This window comes from Erpetoichthys calabaricus, chromosome 6, assembly GCF_900747795.2.
Source record: "Erpetoichthys calabaricus chromosome 6, fErpCal1.3, whole genome shotgun sequence".
NCBI lineage: Eukaryota > Metazoa > Chordata > Cladistia > Polypteriformes > Polypteridae > Erpetoichthys > Erpetoichthys calabaricus.
In genome coordinates, this window is record NC_041399.2 from 105,435,594 (window position 1) to 105,447,139 (window position 11,546).

Consider the following 11,546-nt stretch of genomic DNA (forward strand, 5'->3'; position numbering starts at 1 on the left):
AATTTCCATTTGTTTGCGCTAATACGATCTTTACTATCCTTTTTTTTGAGACTTTTGAATTTTCGTACTTCCATTATCTCTAACCTACCCAGCATGTGTACCACGCCAAAGTTTTTGGAATCTTTTGATTCTCGCAGATATGCATCTTCATTGGGAAGTAACACTACTTTTTTTTCCCCTGATGGCAACATGAATTAGACAATCTACAAGTCTCCGATTTAAAGTTTAAATCTGAACAATATATTCGATCTCTTTTCACTATTCTGTTATTTCACCCAATAATAATTTCTATCCCCCGTGACCCTGTGTTCGGATTCAGCGGGTTGTAAAATGGATGGATGGATGGAATAATTTCCATTTGTTTGCGCTAATGCGATCTTTACTATCCTTTTTTGAAACTTTAGAACTTTCATTATCTCTAACCTGCTCTGCATGTGTACTGCGCCAACGTTTTTGAATTCTTAAGACGTTCTACTTTGTCATTTATCCTTGTCTTTTACTTCCGGCCTGGGGCGTGGTTAAATCTCTTGGCACAATGACTCGCCTCGCGGGACGTGAAAGTGTCTCTCTGAGAAAATCAAGTCTTGTCTCCTTCCAAGATTTTTTTTAATAATAGAGAGATTTCCTCAGATAGGAATACATCTACGATATAAGAACCTAATATTGCAGACTAGCAAGCCATAAAATTACATAAGGTTTCAGATTGGCAAAGATTGGTTTCTAATGAAGCAATTGGGTTGGAATGAATACCTGCAGCCAATGCAGCCCTCCCAGACCGACACTGCCTTCCCTTGCTCTAGCGAATGGGACATTATAATACACTGCATCCTCTGTTATGCCACATCACTGACTGCAATTAAACAGAGAAATAGGCATGTTGGTTTATGCAAATGGAAAGCAAAGAGCAGAGTTCGGCAAAGCTTGGAAGAAGGAGTGTTTACCAAGTGTTTCCAGGCACTGTAGCTGTGAGCATGGTCAGTTTCTTGCAACTGATCCAGTAAGAAAGGTATTTAATACATATTACCCCCCATCCCTTTCATCTTATCTGCAGCCTTGTGCAAATGCCAAAGTAGAGACTACAATTCCATTCAGCCAGTGTAATGCTCCAGACAATATCATTAATCAGAAAGTTTAAATAAGATAATCAATAAAAAGTGCCATGTCCTCAAAAATAGCAGCTGCTACATTTTTTACTTTTTTCTTTAACCATTTTGGGATAACAATTTCATTGTCTTGCTGGATTACAGTATTTGTGTTAAAGTAGATGATGACCCACAGACAGAATTTAAACAGAAGGGAGTTTTTCCCCCTTTGTGAATCAAGCACGATTAGAAGTGTGTGTGTGTGTGTGGGGGGAAGGGGTCCCCTTATTTAAACAAGAGCAGTTAGAAATGGGGGGTATCACACATGACAATGAATCTGAGATACACTGATTACACTACATTGTTTTTAGTTGTGCATAGCCTTACATTTTTGAAAAAGACAACACTCTTGTTTACCTGCATACCATCATTACAATGCCAATCAATGATCAGCGTTTTTTTTTTGTTTTTTTTTGTTGGTAGGCATTTATTCAAAACCACTTTATGCTAAAGTGGTACTAATTTTAGGCTTTGATGCTAATGGAGAGTTGAGATTGTTAGCACTTTTTTAGTTTTGAATCAATCAACTTTAAATCACCTTTGTAATATTACAGAATAGCTGCTGCAATCTTTCAAACTAACCCAACCATGGACTGTATGCAGCATGTTCAACAATAAGCAGCTTATTAAGTGATCTAATCATATTAGCCCCTGTTAAAAAAATACAAATGCTGAATATAGAAAAGTACTTAGTTACATAGCACTTCTGATACATCCAATTAACCAATGGCACTATGACTGAGGCCCATTGACTTAGAAAATATCAGCTAGTATATGGATATAAATAATTCTGGGAGTTTTGTTTTTTCTAAATCTGAAATTGTCATTTTAAAAGGGTTGTGGCTAACATGCTACTGAGGTGATGGATCGACAGTCCAGTGTTAGGTGTGGTAGATCTATTTTATCCATTCTAAACTATGTCTCTTACAAATTAATTATATGCACTATTCTATTCACCACATTGCAGGGCAATAAATTTAGAGATGTAGCAGGGCTGGAAGGCGAGGGTGTTTCACTCTCACTCACAGTTCAGAATACTTTTTTTTGTATTACTTAAGTCAAGTCAAGTCAGGGAGCATGCACTAGTATAGTGCGTTGTCACACCCCACCACACGATGAAACAGCTCAGGATCCCAGTTGGCAGCCCTCCAGGCAGACACACAGTCTAGTTCTTCCCTCCAGAAATTACCTTCTATCTGCCACAGACAGGTGTTACGTGGGCAACCCTTTGGCCACGCGGATTCCCAGCAATGAGGATCCTGTGAGCTGGATCACCCTCTGGGAATCGCGCCACATGGCCATAGTGCCGTAACTGACACTCCCTCACAATGCAGGTAAAGTGCCTCATTCGGGACTCCATGAGCAACCGCTCATTCAACACAAAGTCAAACCAGTGGTACCCAAACCATTGGTTTGTATTACTTAGTTTGCTTGAATTGCCAAGAGGCTGGTGGTTGGGTGGGGAAGGGGGGGTGATGGTGCTTTATGATTATTAATAACGTTTATTGTTGTTTGGAAGTTTGAAGAGGATCTTTTGCATCTGCTACACCCTTGCCTTATAATCTTGCCTTGCCTTGTGGCATAACACAATTGTATCTGCTTCAGCAAAATCTAAAAAAACATGGGGTGGAAATTCTTATTCACCATAATCTTCAAGGCAAAGATACTACAAACTGTCAGTAAGTTAGTTATTTTCTAACCCGCTTAGTCCTGAACAGGGTCACTAAGGGTGCTGGATCCAATCCCAGCTAGCCTTGGGCAGGAACCAACCCAGGCTATGATAAATTTGGAAGATTTTGATTTGCACTGATTGAAATAAGACAAAGAAAAATCACCAATTGCTTTATCTACTGCTTAACTCCATACATTTTTCTACCTTACATAACAAATCAATGTAAGGTCTACAGGATTATACTGGGAATGGATTCAAAAACTTTCATGAACCCACCACTTGATAAGTTTCTTGTTCCATCTCAGTGTCATATTTCTCATTCAACCCCATCATTAGACAAATTTGTCATATTTCTAAAACTATCCAATTTCTTTAATTTAATCAACCCTATCTCCAAGTCCTTTTCCTTTTTCTCCCCTCAATTTGACTCCTCCTCTAGTATTGACTACAGTTTGTCTATAAATTGCTAGTGCCTACTGCAGCAAATGCCAATTTTAAATCTACATCACTCACAGAGCAACACAGACTCAATTTAATTTCATGAAAATACCTGGCCACCCACAGAGATGGCACTTTAACACATCTTTATTAAGTAATTTTGATTTTGCTGTAAACTAGCAGTTCAGCACGAAGACTTTATAAAAATCAATATAGATTCCACAATCAACCCTTCATTCACTTGGATGGACCATATTCTCCTCTTCTTAGAAAATGTACCCACAGGTCTTTCACATGTCCTAGATCTGTGTAACTCCTTTGGAAAATTATCTGGATATAGGATAAGCAGTTCTTATATGGCGAACTCTTGTGTGATAAATCTGGCTTTGTGTTAGCTGTGCATATGAGTAGAAAGAAAAGTAGATTTATAAAATATTTTTGTACAGAGCACAGTGACATATTAAACATATATAATTATTATACTTGATAAACTGTAGTGATACATTTGTAGGTTTATATTATATCTATGTGAGCCAGTGCTGTAAAAAGCCCGGGGTCCTAGAAACTATTGAAATTGTTAGAAAAAAAATTGAAATGTACAGATGTCAGGTAATTGAAAGGAACTGCTTTGGGCATCTTTCTCCTAGGAGGATTTGTTTTGCCGACGCACTCACATCACTTGTACATTAGCGGCTAAGCGACTATCTTTCTTGGGAGGTTTCCTTTTGCCGGCGTGCTCGCCGTGCTTGTGTATTAGCGGCGGGAGGTAAAGTAAAAGGGATACCATTTTGCCGAAGTGCTCGCCTCACTTCTGTATCAGCCGCTAAGCGAGTGACTTTCTTCAGAGGTTTCGCTTTGCTGAAGTGCTGGTCTTGCTTGTGTATCCTTGGAGGTGCAGCCCTTACCCCGACTCCACCTCTCATTTCCAGGCCGGACAGACATACACACACACTTCCACGTGTAGATGTTTATATTATATAGATAATTGTTAGAAAGTAGATTCTTGTATTCCTGTAGGGATAAATGGGCAAAGCACATCAATAAACGTGAAAAGTGGTGGTACATGATACAGGTACACAAGGAAATACACTCCCACGTTTTCATAAATCGCTGGAAGGCAAAAGATTTTTACCACAGCTGTGCCACAATGTGATAGCTATACACAGTAACATTACTGTTAGTGTGGATGTACCCCAACCTAATGAAGAAGAGGAAGAAGCAATGGACGATGGAAATGTCAAAATTGCTGATCTTAGAACAGGGGTTGTACTACAGAGTTTGCAGGTTTTCATCACTACTCTTTTCACAGATTTGTTTTTGCTTCATTCATTGGTTTGCATTTCATTGAACTTGAAATCAGTATTCTATGCATTTGAGAAATAAACTCATCATGCACAGTCAGAGGGAGAGTGAGAACTTTTAATACTTAATGATTTTTAATAACTTGCCTTCATTTAAGAATTGATTAACAATAGCTGATTATGTAAATTCAATACATACCCAAACAATTTACAGATTGCTTCCAGTCTATTTGGTGTCTTAGTATCTGAAAGAGAGCAAAGTTATGTTACTGTCTCTTTGCTATCTCATCTCACTTGTGTTTCCTCTTTCTGTTGCAAAGGCAGCCACGTCCCTTAGTAAACAGTAACACTGTTGTCATCTAAAAGTGGAACAAACTCTCCTTTTGAAACGTGTAGTTTTATTTTACAGCATGTGTCCATCATTTCTTTTCCATTGGTCTTAGTACTAGGGTGCTGTACCAAGTTAGCCATTATGGATATAGTGAGAAGTCAAGCAAAATGACACCTTTTATTGGCTAACTAAAAAGATTATAATATGCAAGGTGCCTGAGTTGCCTTGAAAGCTTGCATATTGTAATCTTTTTAGTTAGCCAGTAAAAGGTGTCATTTTGCTTGACTTCTCACTGCATTGGTCTTAGAAACAGTAGTTGTTCAACTCACCGCCTATTTATACAGTATGATTTGCCTTATTGTTTATTAAATTATGATGTCATGTTTACTTCATATTACTTTTTAGAACTTTATTTTATCCCACCGAAGTACCAGAAACATCCCAACAGTTGACCAAGGGAGTACACTGGTCACTGAGGAAGTGTTGGGGTGCCAACCGGGTCACCCCTTTAAAGTTTTACACTGTCCTTAACCAAAACAGGCACTCAATGGCGCATCCAATAAAGCAAAATGCAAAGCAGGTTAACAAAAAAATAAAAAAGAGGCTTTGGTGCTCTCTTTCTCTGGTATTTCAGTTTCCGGTAGGAGCGCCAGTCATCAGTCTGCTCTTTCCTGAGTGAGGCACGCCATGCCAGGAGTGTCTCGATTTTAAAGTGGAGGGACCGCAGAGGGCAGAGTCTGTTTTCCTCAGTGAGCGTTTTCTCAGCGACCATGCCCCCTTGTGTCCCGAAGTGTTTGTGGTTACCTCAGACGAGTTCAGAAAGCAAACCTCAGACGTGCATGCGTGACACAGTATAATAAAGGTATTGTCAATTAGTTATTATTCAGTTGATCTATGATGCTTTTTTTTGTATTGCACTTCAGGGGTAGAGTTAACATAATAAATAGTACATTATACTCACTTGATGATTAAGAGGGGTTTTCAGAAACATACCAAAAAAGCATTTTCTAAGACAGTGGTTCTCAAACTGTGGGGCGGGCCCCCCTAGGGGGGCGCGAAGTAACAAAAAGAGGGGTTTAAAGATGTGAAAAAAAGAAAACAAGAATCGAAAATATGAAAAATACATCTATTGAAACCAAGACAAATTAACTTAAACTACATTCTGATACTAGAAAAATAAATATAGAGTTAGATAAATGTCGATAAAAGTTAAGTAGGTATAATAAAATATGCATTTATGATATATCATTAATTAAAAAAGAACAAATTGGTATTAGTGGGCTCCTTTCAAAAAAACATTAGGGGGGGCGCGATTAAAACTGTTATGAAAACTCGGGTCACAAATACTTAAAGGTTGAGAAACGCTGTTCTAAGATACTGTACTTATGTTTACTGTCATGTTACTTGATAATATCTAAAGTTCTTAAGAGAAGTGCTCCTGTTCTGTTCTGACTTTGGAGTCAATATGTCATTACCAGTGATAAACCCAATTATCATACCTTCATTGTTTTCGAGTATCTTATGCAACTGTGCATTATTTATTTATCTTTTGTATACTATTTATTTTTGTTATCTAAATTTAATTTGTTTTTCTTTGCATGCAACTGCTTCTTTGACATGTTGGAAAGCATTTGAGCTACATCCTTTGTTATAAAAATGTACTATAGAAATAAGTATTGTTGTTAATATCATTATTATCATTATTATCTTTTCTGGTTTCGATTGGGCGAATGCTGCCGTGTTTTGTCTGCTGCTGCCCGTTTTCTGGTTTTTGCTGTGGGATCTTGTTTTTGTTGTGTTTGTTACAGGATCTCTCTTCGTGCTCCTGATTGGGACCTTCTTAGTCTACTTTTTTCTCCTGAATATTTTGGAGACCTACGATTGTTTGGAGATTTACCTGCAGTTGTTCCATTGCCTTTGTTAAGATCTCACTGGCCGTCTTAGGGTTTGCACAAGCCCTTGCTTGCTCATGACACTTTGGTCTGACCCGGAATACCGTAAGTCTCAACTTTCTTTCGGGTTTTGTTCAGTTGTCTGTCCGTTCTGCTGTGAGGGTGGCTGGCTAACATGTTTTTGAACCTTTGTGCCAGAGTGGCATGTTGGGGAGGAGGTGGCTGCATGAAAAGTGACTATTTTTTAATTTATATATTTTTTTCTGGATGTGATTCCCTGTTCTTCAGCTTATGGGCTAAAGCATATGTTTTTTCATGCCACTTGCTTATTCATGTGTTGAGCTGAGGAGTTTGAACTGGATGCCTCGCCTAGGTGCCAGATTATATAATCACTGTGTTGCACTAGGAATTTTAAGACAGCCCCGGTATAAACATCACGGTTCTGGAGTATGCCCTCCGGTTCTCTGCCCGTCAGTTTAATTCCATCTTTTCTGCTACTGGATTTTCTCTCTGTGGATCAAGTGCGAGGGGCGGAGGAGGTAACTTTGATAACCTGCACTCACATCAATACTCACGTATGATAAAGATCAATCAAAAAGGCAGTCAAACACCTTCAAACTGCTCCGTGAAGATCGCCTTGATGATCATTCGGTCCGTAGCCAACAAATCTTTTATTTTAAATGACTTTTTTACGTCTTGCAACCTGAACTTTCTATTTATGTCAGAGACTTGGTTAAGTGCACAGTGACACAATTTCTCATCTTGATCTCTCTCCTCCTGATTGTACCTTTTTTAGTTCACCTAGAATCGGTGGTCGAGGGGGTGGGCTTGCTACTGTTTTTTAGAACAGTTTTAAATGTAGAATTTTGACTGTAGACAATTTCTCCAGTTTTGAGGCTCAGTTGTTAAATATTGATCTTACAATTCCCATACTGTGTGCACTGGTTTATAGTGAATATAATAAGGATTTTGTCCCAGAGTTCTCAGAGTTCTTATCTTTCATGGTGTCACGCGCTAATAGAATGTTGATTCTGGGAGATATTAACATTCATGTTTGTTGTCCGACAAAACCCCTGGTTAAAGATTTTTTTAAGTCTTGTGGATTCTTTTAATTTTACTCAGGTGGTGTCAAGTCCCACACATCAGGGAGGACATAGTTCTAATTGGCCTCTCTGCAAATAACCTGGAGATCTTTGACGCTGGCATTACTGATCAATTTCCAGTTGTTTTTGAAATTAAGTTTTTGAGTCCGCCCATTAATTTCACTAAATCACAGCACTTTTTGCGCAGTATAAATGCTGACACAGCGCGGAAATTCTCTGATACCATCTCTGACAGTCATTTACCCTTGGTCTTAGAAGCCCCTCTCTGTGTGTCCGGATACAACTGATATGGTTAAGCTTCTCAATCTCACTTGTAAGGATACTCTGGATCTGGTCGCACCCTTAAAGTTAAGGAGAGCCAAGGTAAAAGCCAGTGTTCAGCCCTGGTTAAATGATGCCACTTGTGCGCTCAGACAGGAATGCAGGCAGGCTGAACAGAAGTGGAAAAAGGACAAACTGCAGGTCTGTTATGAAATTCTCAGAACTCACTGGAAGTCCTGTCAAGAGGCTGTGAGAGGAGCAAAAATCACATTTTTTATCGTGTCTAATTGCGAATGCTGCCTCGAGACCTAGGGTGCTGTTTAGCACCATAAACATTCTCTTAAATCCACTTGTCAGTGGCTACCCTGAGAGTACGCCGGAGACCTGTGAGCTTTTTCTCAACTATTTTATAAATAAAATCCAAGCCATTCATTCCAGGTGTTGATCACTGTGGGATGACACCAGTCCCTCTAAGGCCAGTGCACAGCCATTTTACTTCTTCTCAACCTATTTCTTCTTCTCAGCAAGCTGATATAATCCGGCATATGAAACCTTCCAATTATCCCCTAGATATCTTACCCTCACACCTATTTAAGGATACTTTTAGAGCGTTTAGACCAATTGTGTTGGCTATTATTAACAACTGTCTAAAATCTGGTATAACGCCAGAAAACTTTGCCGAAGAAGCCCACACTTGATCCTACAGCTCTTTCAAACTATAGGCCTATTTCTAATCTCCCATTTATGTCCAAAATTATGGAGAAAGTGGTTTCTTTGCAGTTAATTTTATATCTGGAGGATAACAATGTATGTGATGTGTTTCAGTCAGGTTTCAAAAAAACTTCATAGTACTGAATCGGCTTTGCCGAAGGTGACAAATGATATTCTATTAACTTTGGACTCTAGCTCTTCTGCAATCTTAGTCTTACTGGATCTCAGGGCAGCATTTGACACAGCGGACCATAGAGTTCTGTTAAAACAGCTTGAGAATGAAGTAGGCATTCAAGGCTGTGCATTGAAATGGTTTGAGTCCTACCTTAAAGGTAGATCTACGTATGTCTGTTAACATGGATGTGAATTTCTCTTAGCCGGCTCCTCTCACAAGGTTCTATCCTGGCTCCCCTTCTATATTCCCTTTATCTGCTCCCCTTGAGGGCCATCTTTTACAAACATGATGTTGCATATCATTGTTATGCTGATGATACGCAGCTGTACCTCAAAGTTAGTTCTGACATCACTTCATCTGTAAAAAAGCTGTTGAAATGCTTTGAGGACATTAAATATTGGATGGCATAAAATTTCTTACAATTAAACGAAAATAAAACAGGTCATTATTTTTGGTCATACCATATCTGCAGTTGAAATCAGCACTCAGTTAGGCTCCTTGGCAGCAATGATTTATAATGATGTCAGAAACCTAGGTATCATCTTCGAGTCATCACTAAGTTTTGAAAAACAAATCTCCATGGTAGTAAAGTCCAGTTTTTACCAGTTGAGGCAAATTTCTAAACTAAAATCCTTTCTATCACAGAAGGACTCCCCGTCAGTGCCAAAAGAGATCCTACTCTGCTGTGCCCTTGAGCAAGGCCCTTAACCTGTAATTGCTCCAGGGGGCGCTGTACAATGGCTGACCCTGCGCTCTGACCCCAAGGGGTATGCGAAAAAAACTAACAAACACTGTTGTAAGTCGCTCTGGATAAGAGCGTCTGCTAAATGATGTAAATGTAAATGTAAGGACTTGGACACAGTCATTCATGCTTTTTTACATCTTGCCTAGATTATTGTAATTTCTTATATGTGGGTCTTCCAAAATCTGCTCTGTCACACCTTCAGCTTGTTCAAAACACTGCAGCAAGATTCTTAATTGGGTCAAGAAAAAATGATCTCTCCACTGGCTACCAGTGAGGTGTCGCATTGATTTTAAAACTTTGTTGTTTGTTTTTAAAGTCTTGCATGGTCTCACTCCAAAATATATCTGTGACCTCTTTCACCCCTGTGTGGCACCAAGAGCACTGAGGTCATCTGGACAACTACTCCTTGTAGTCCCAAGATCTCAGCTGAAGCCTAGGGGAGATGGAGCTTTCTCAATTGTTGCTCCTAGGCTTTGGAATGACTTGCCTTTTCACATCAGGTCTTCATCCTCGATTGAGGTTTTTAAAAGGCGGCTTAAGACCTAAATGTTTTCTTCCACCTTTCACTATGTATAATGGAATTGTGGTGGATGTTATAACTGGTTGTCTTATTAATCTGCTTCTGCATGATTGTTTGCTTTGTGTTTACTTTAATGCTTCTTTGTATAGCACTTTGGCACAACTTCTGTTATTTTAAATTTGTGTTTATAAATACATAACCTAATAAAATAAATAAAACAATCTAATTATGAACGTTTGTGGCGTATTGCAATTTTTGAAGATGGATTCGGCTACCCCAAATATATATTTGGAAAGTATATATCTTTTTGCTGTCAGATGGAAAAAAAAGAAAGAAACTAGTATAAAGAAAGGAAAAACATTCTCATATTTACAAAATTTGTGTTTATTTATGAAAATGTTAATACTTGATGGCCATTCTACTAGGTAAATGTGTTTCGAAAACAGAAATAGCCTACTATAAATAACTGCTTGTGCTGTGGCTGCAAGTCAATTAGAGAATATGCCATGCAGACATGGTCATAAATTGTAGTTGTTTATGACCAGACATCAGAATGAATTAAATTACATTTACTGTGTGTCTATATATATAGACCATACAAGACCATACAGAGGTTTAACAGGACAGGTTCCACTCAGAACAGGCCTCGCCATGGTCGACCAAAGAAGTTGAGTGCACGTGCTCAGCGTCATATCCAGAGGTTGTCTTTTGAAAATAGACGTATGAGTGCTGCCAGCATTGCTGCAGAGGTTGAAGGGGTGGGGAGTCAGCCTGTCAGTGCTCAGACCATACGCCGCACACTGCATCAAATTGGTCTGCAAGGCTGTCGTCCCAGAAGGAAGCCTCCTCTTCTAAAGATGATGCACAAGAAAGCCTGCAAACAGTTTGCTGAAGACAAGCAGACTAAGGACATGGATTACTGGAACCATGTCTTGTGGTCTGATGAGACCAAGATAAACTTATTGGTTCAGATGGTGTCAAGCGTGTGTGGCGGCAACCAGGTGAGGAGTACAAAGACAAGTGTGTCTTGCCTACAGTGAAGCATGGTGGTGGGAGTGTCATGGTTTGGGGCTGCACGAGTGCTGCCGGCACTGGGAGCTACAGTTCATTGAGGGAACCATGAATGCCAACATGTACTGTGACATACTGAAGCAGAGCATGATCCCCTCCCTTCGGAAACTGGGCCACAGGGCAGTATTCCAACATTATAACAACCCCAAACACACCTCCAAGATGACCACTGCCTTGCTAAAGA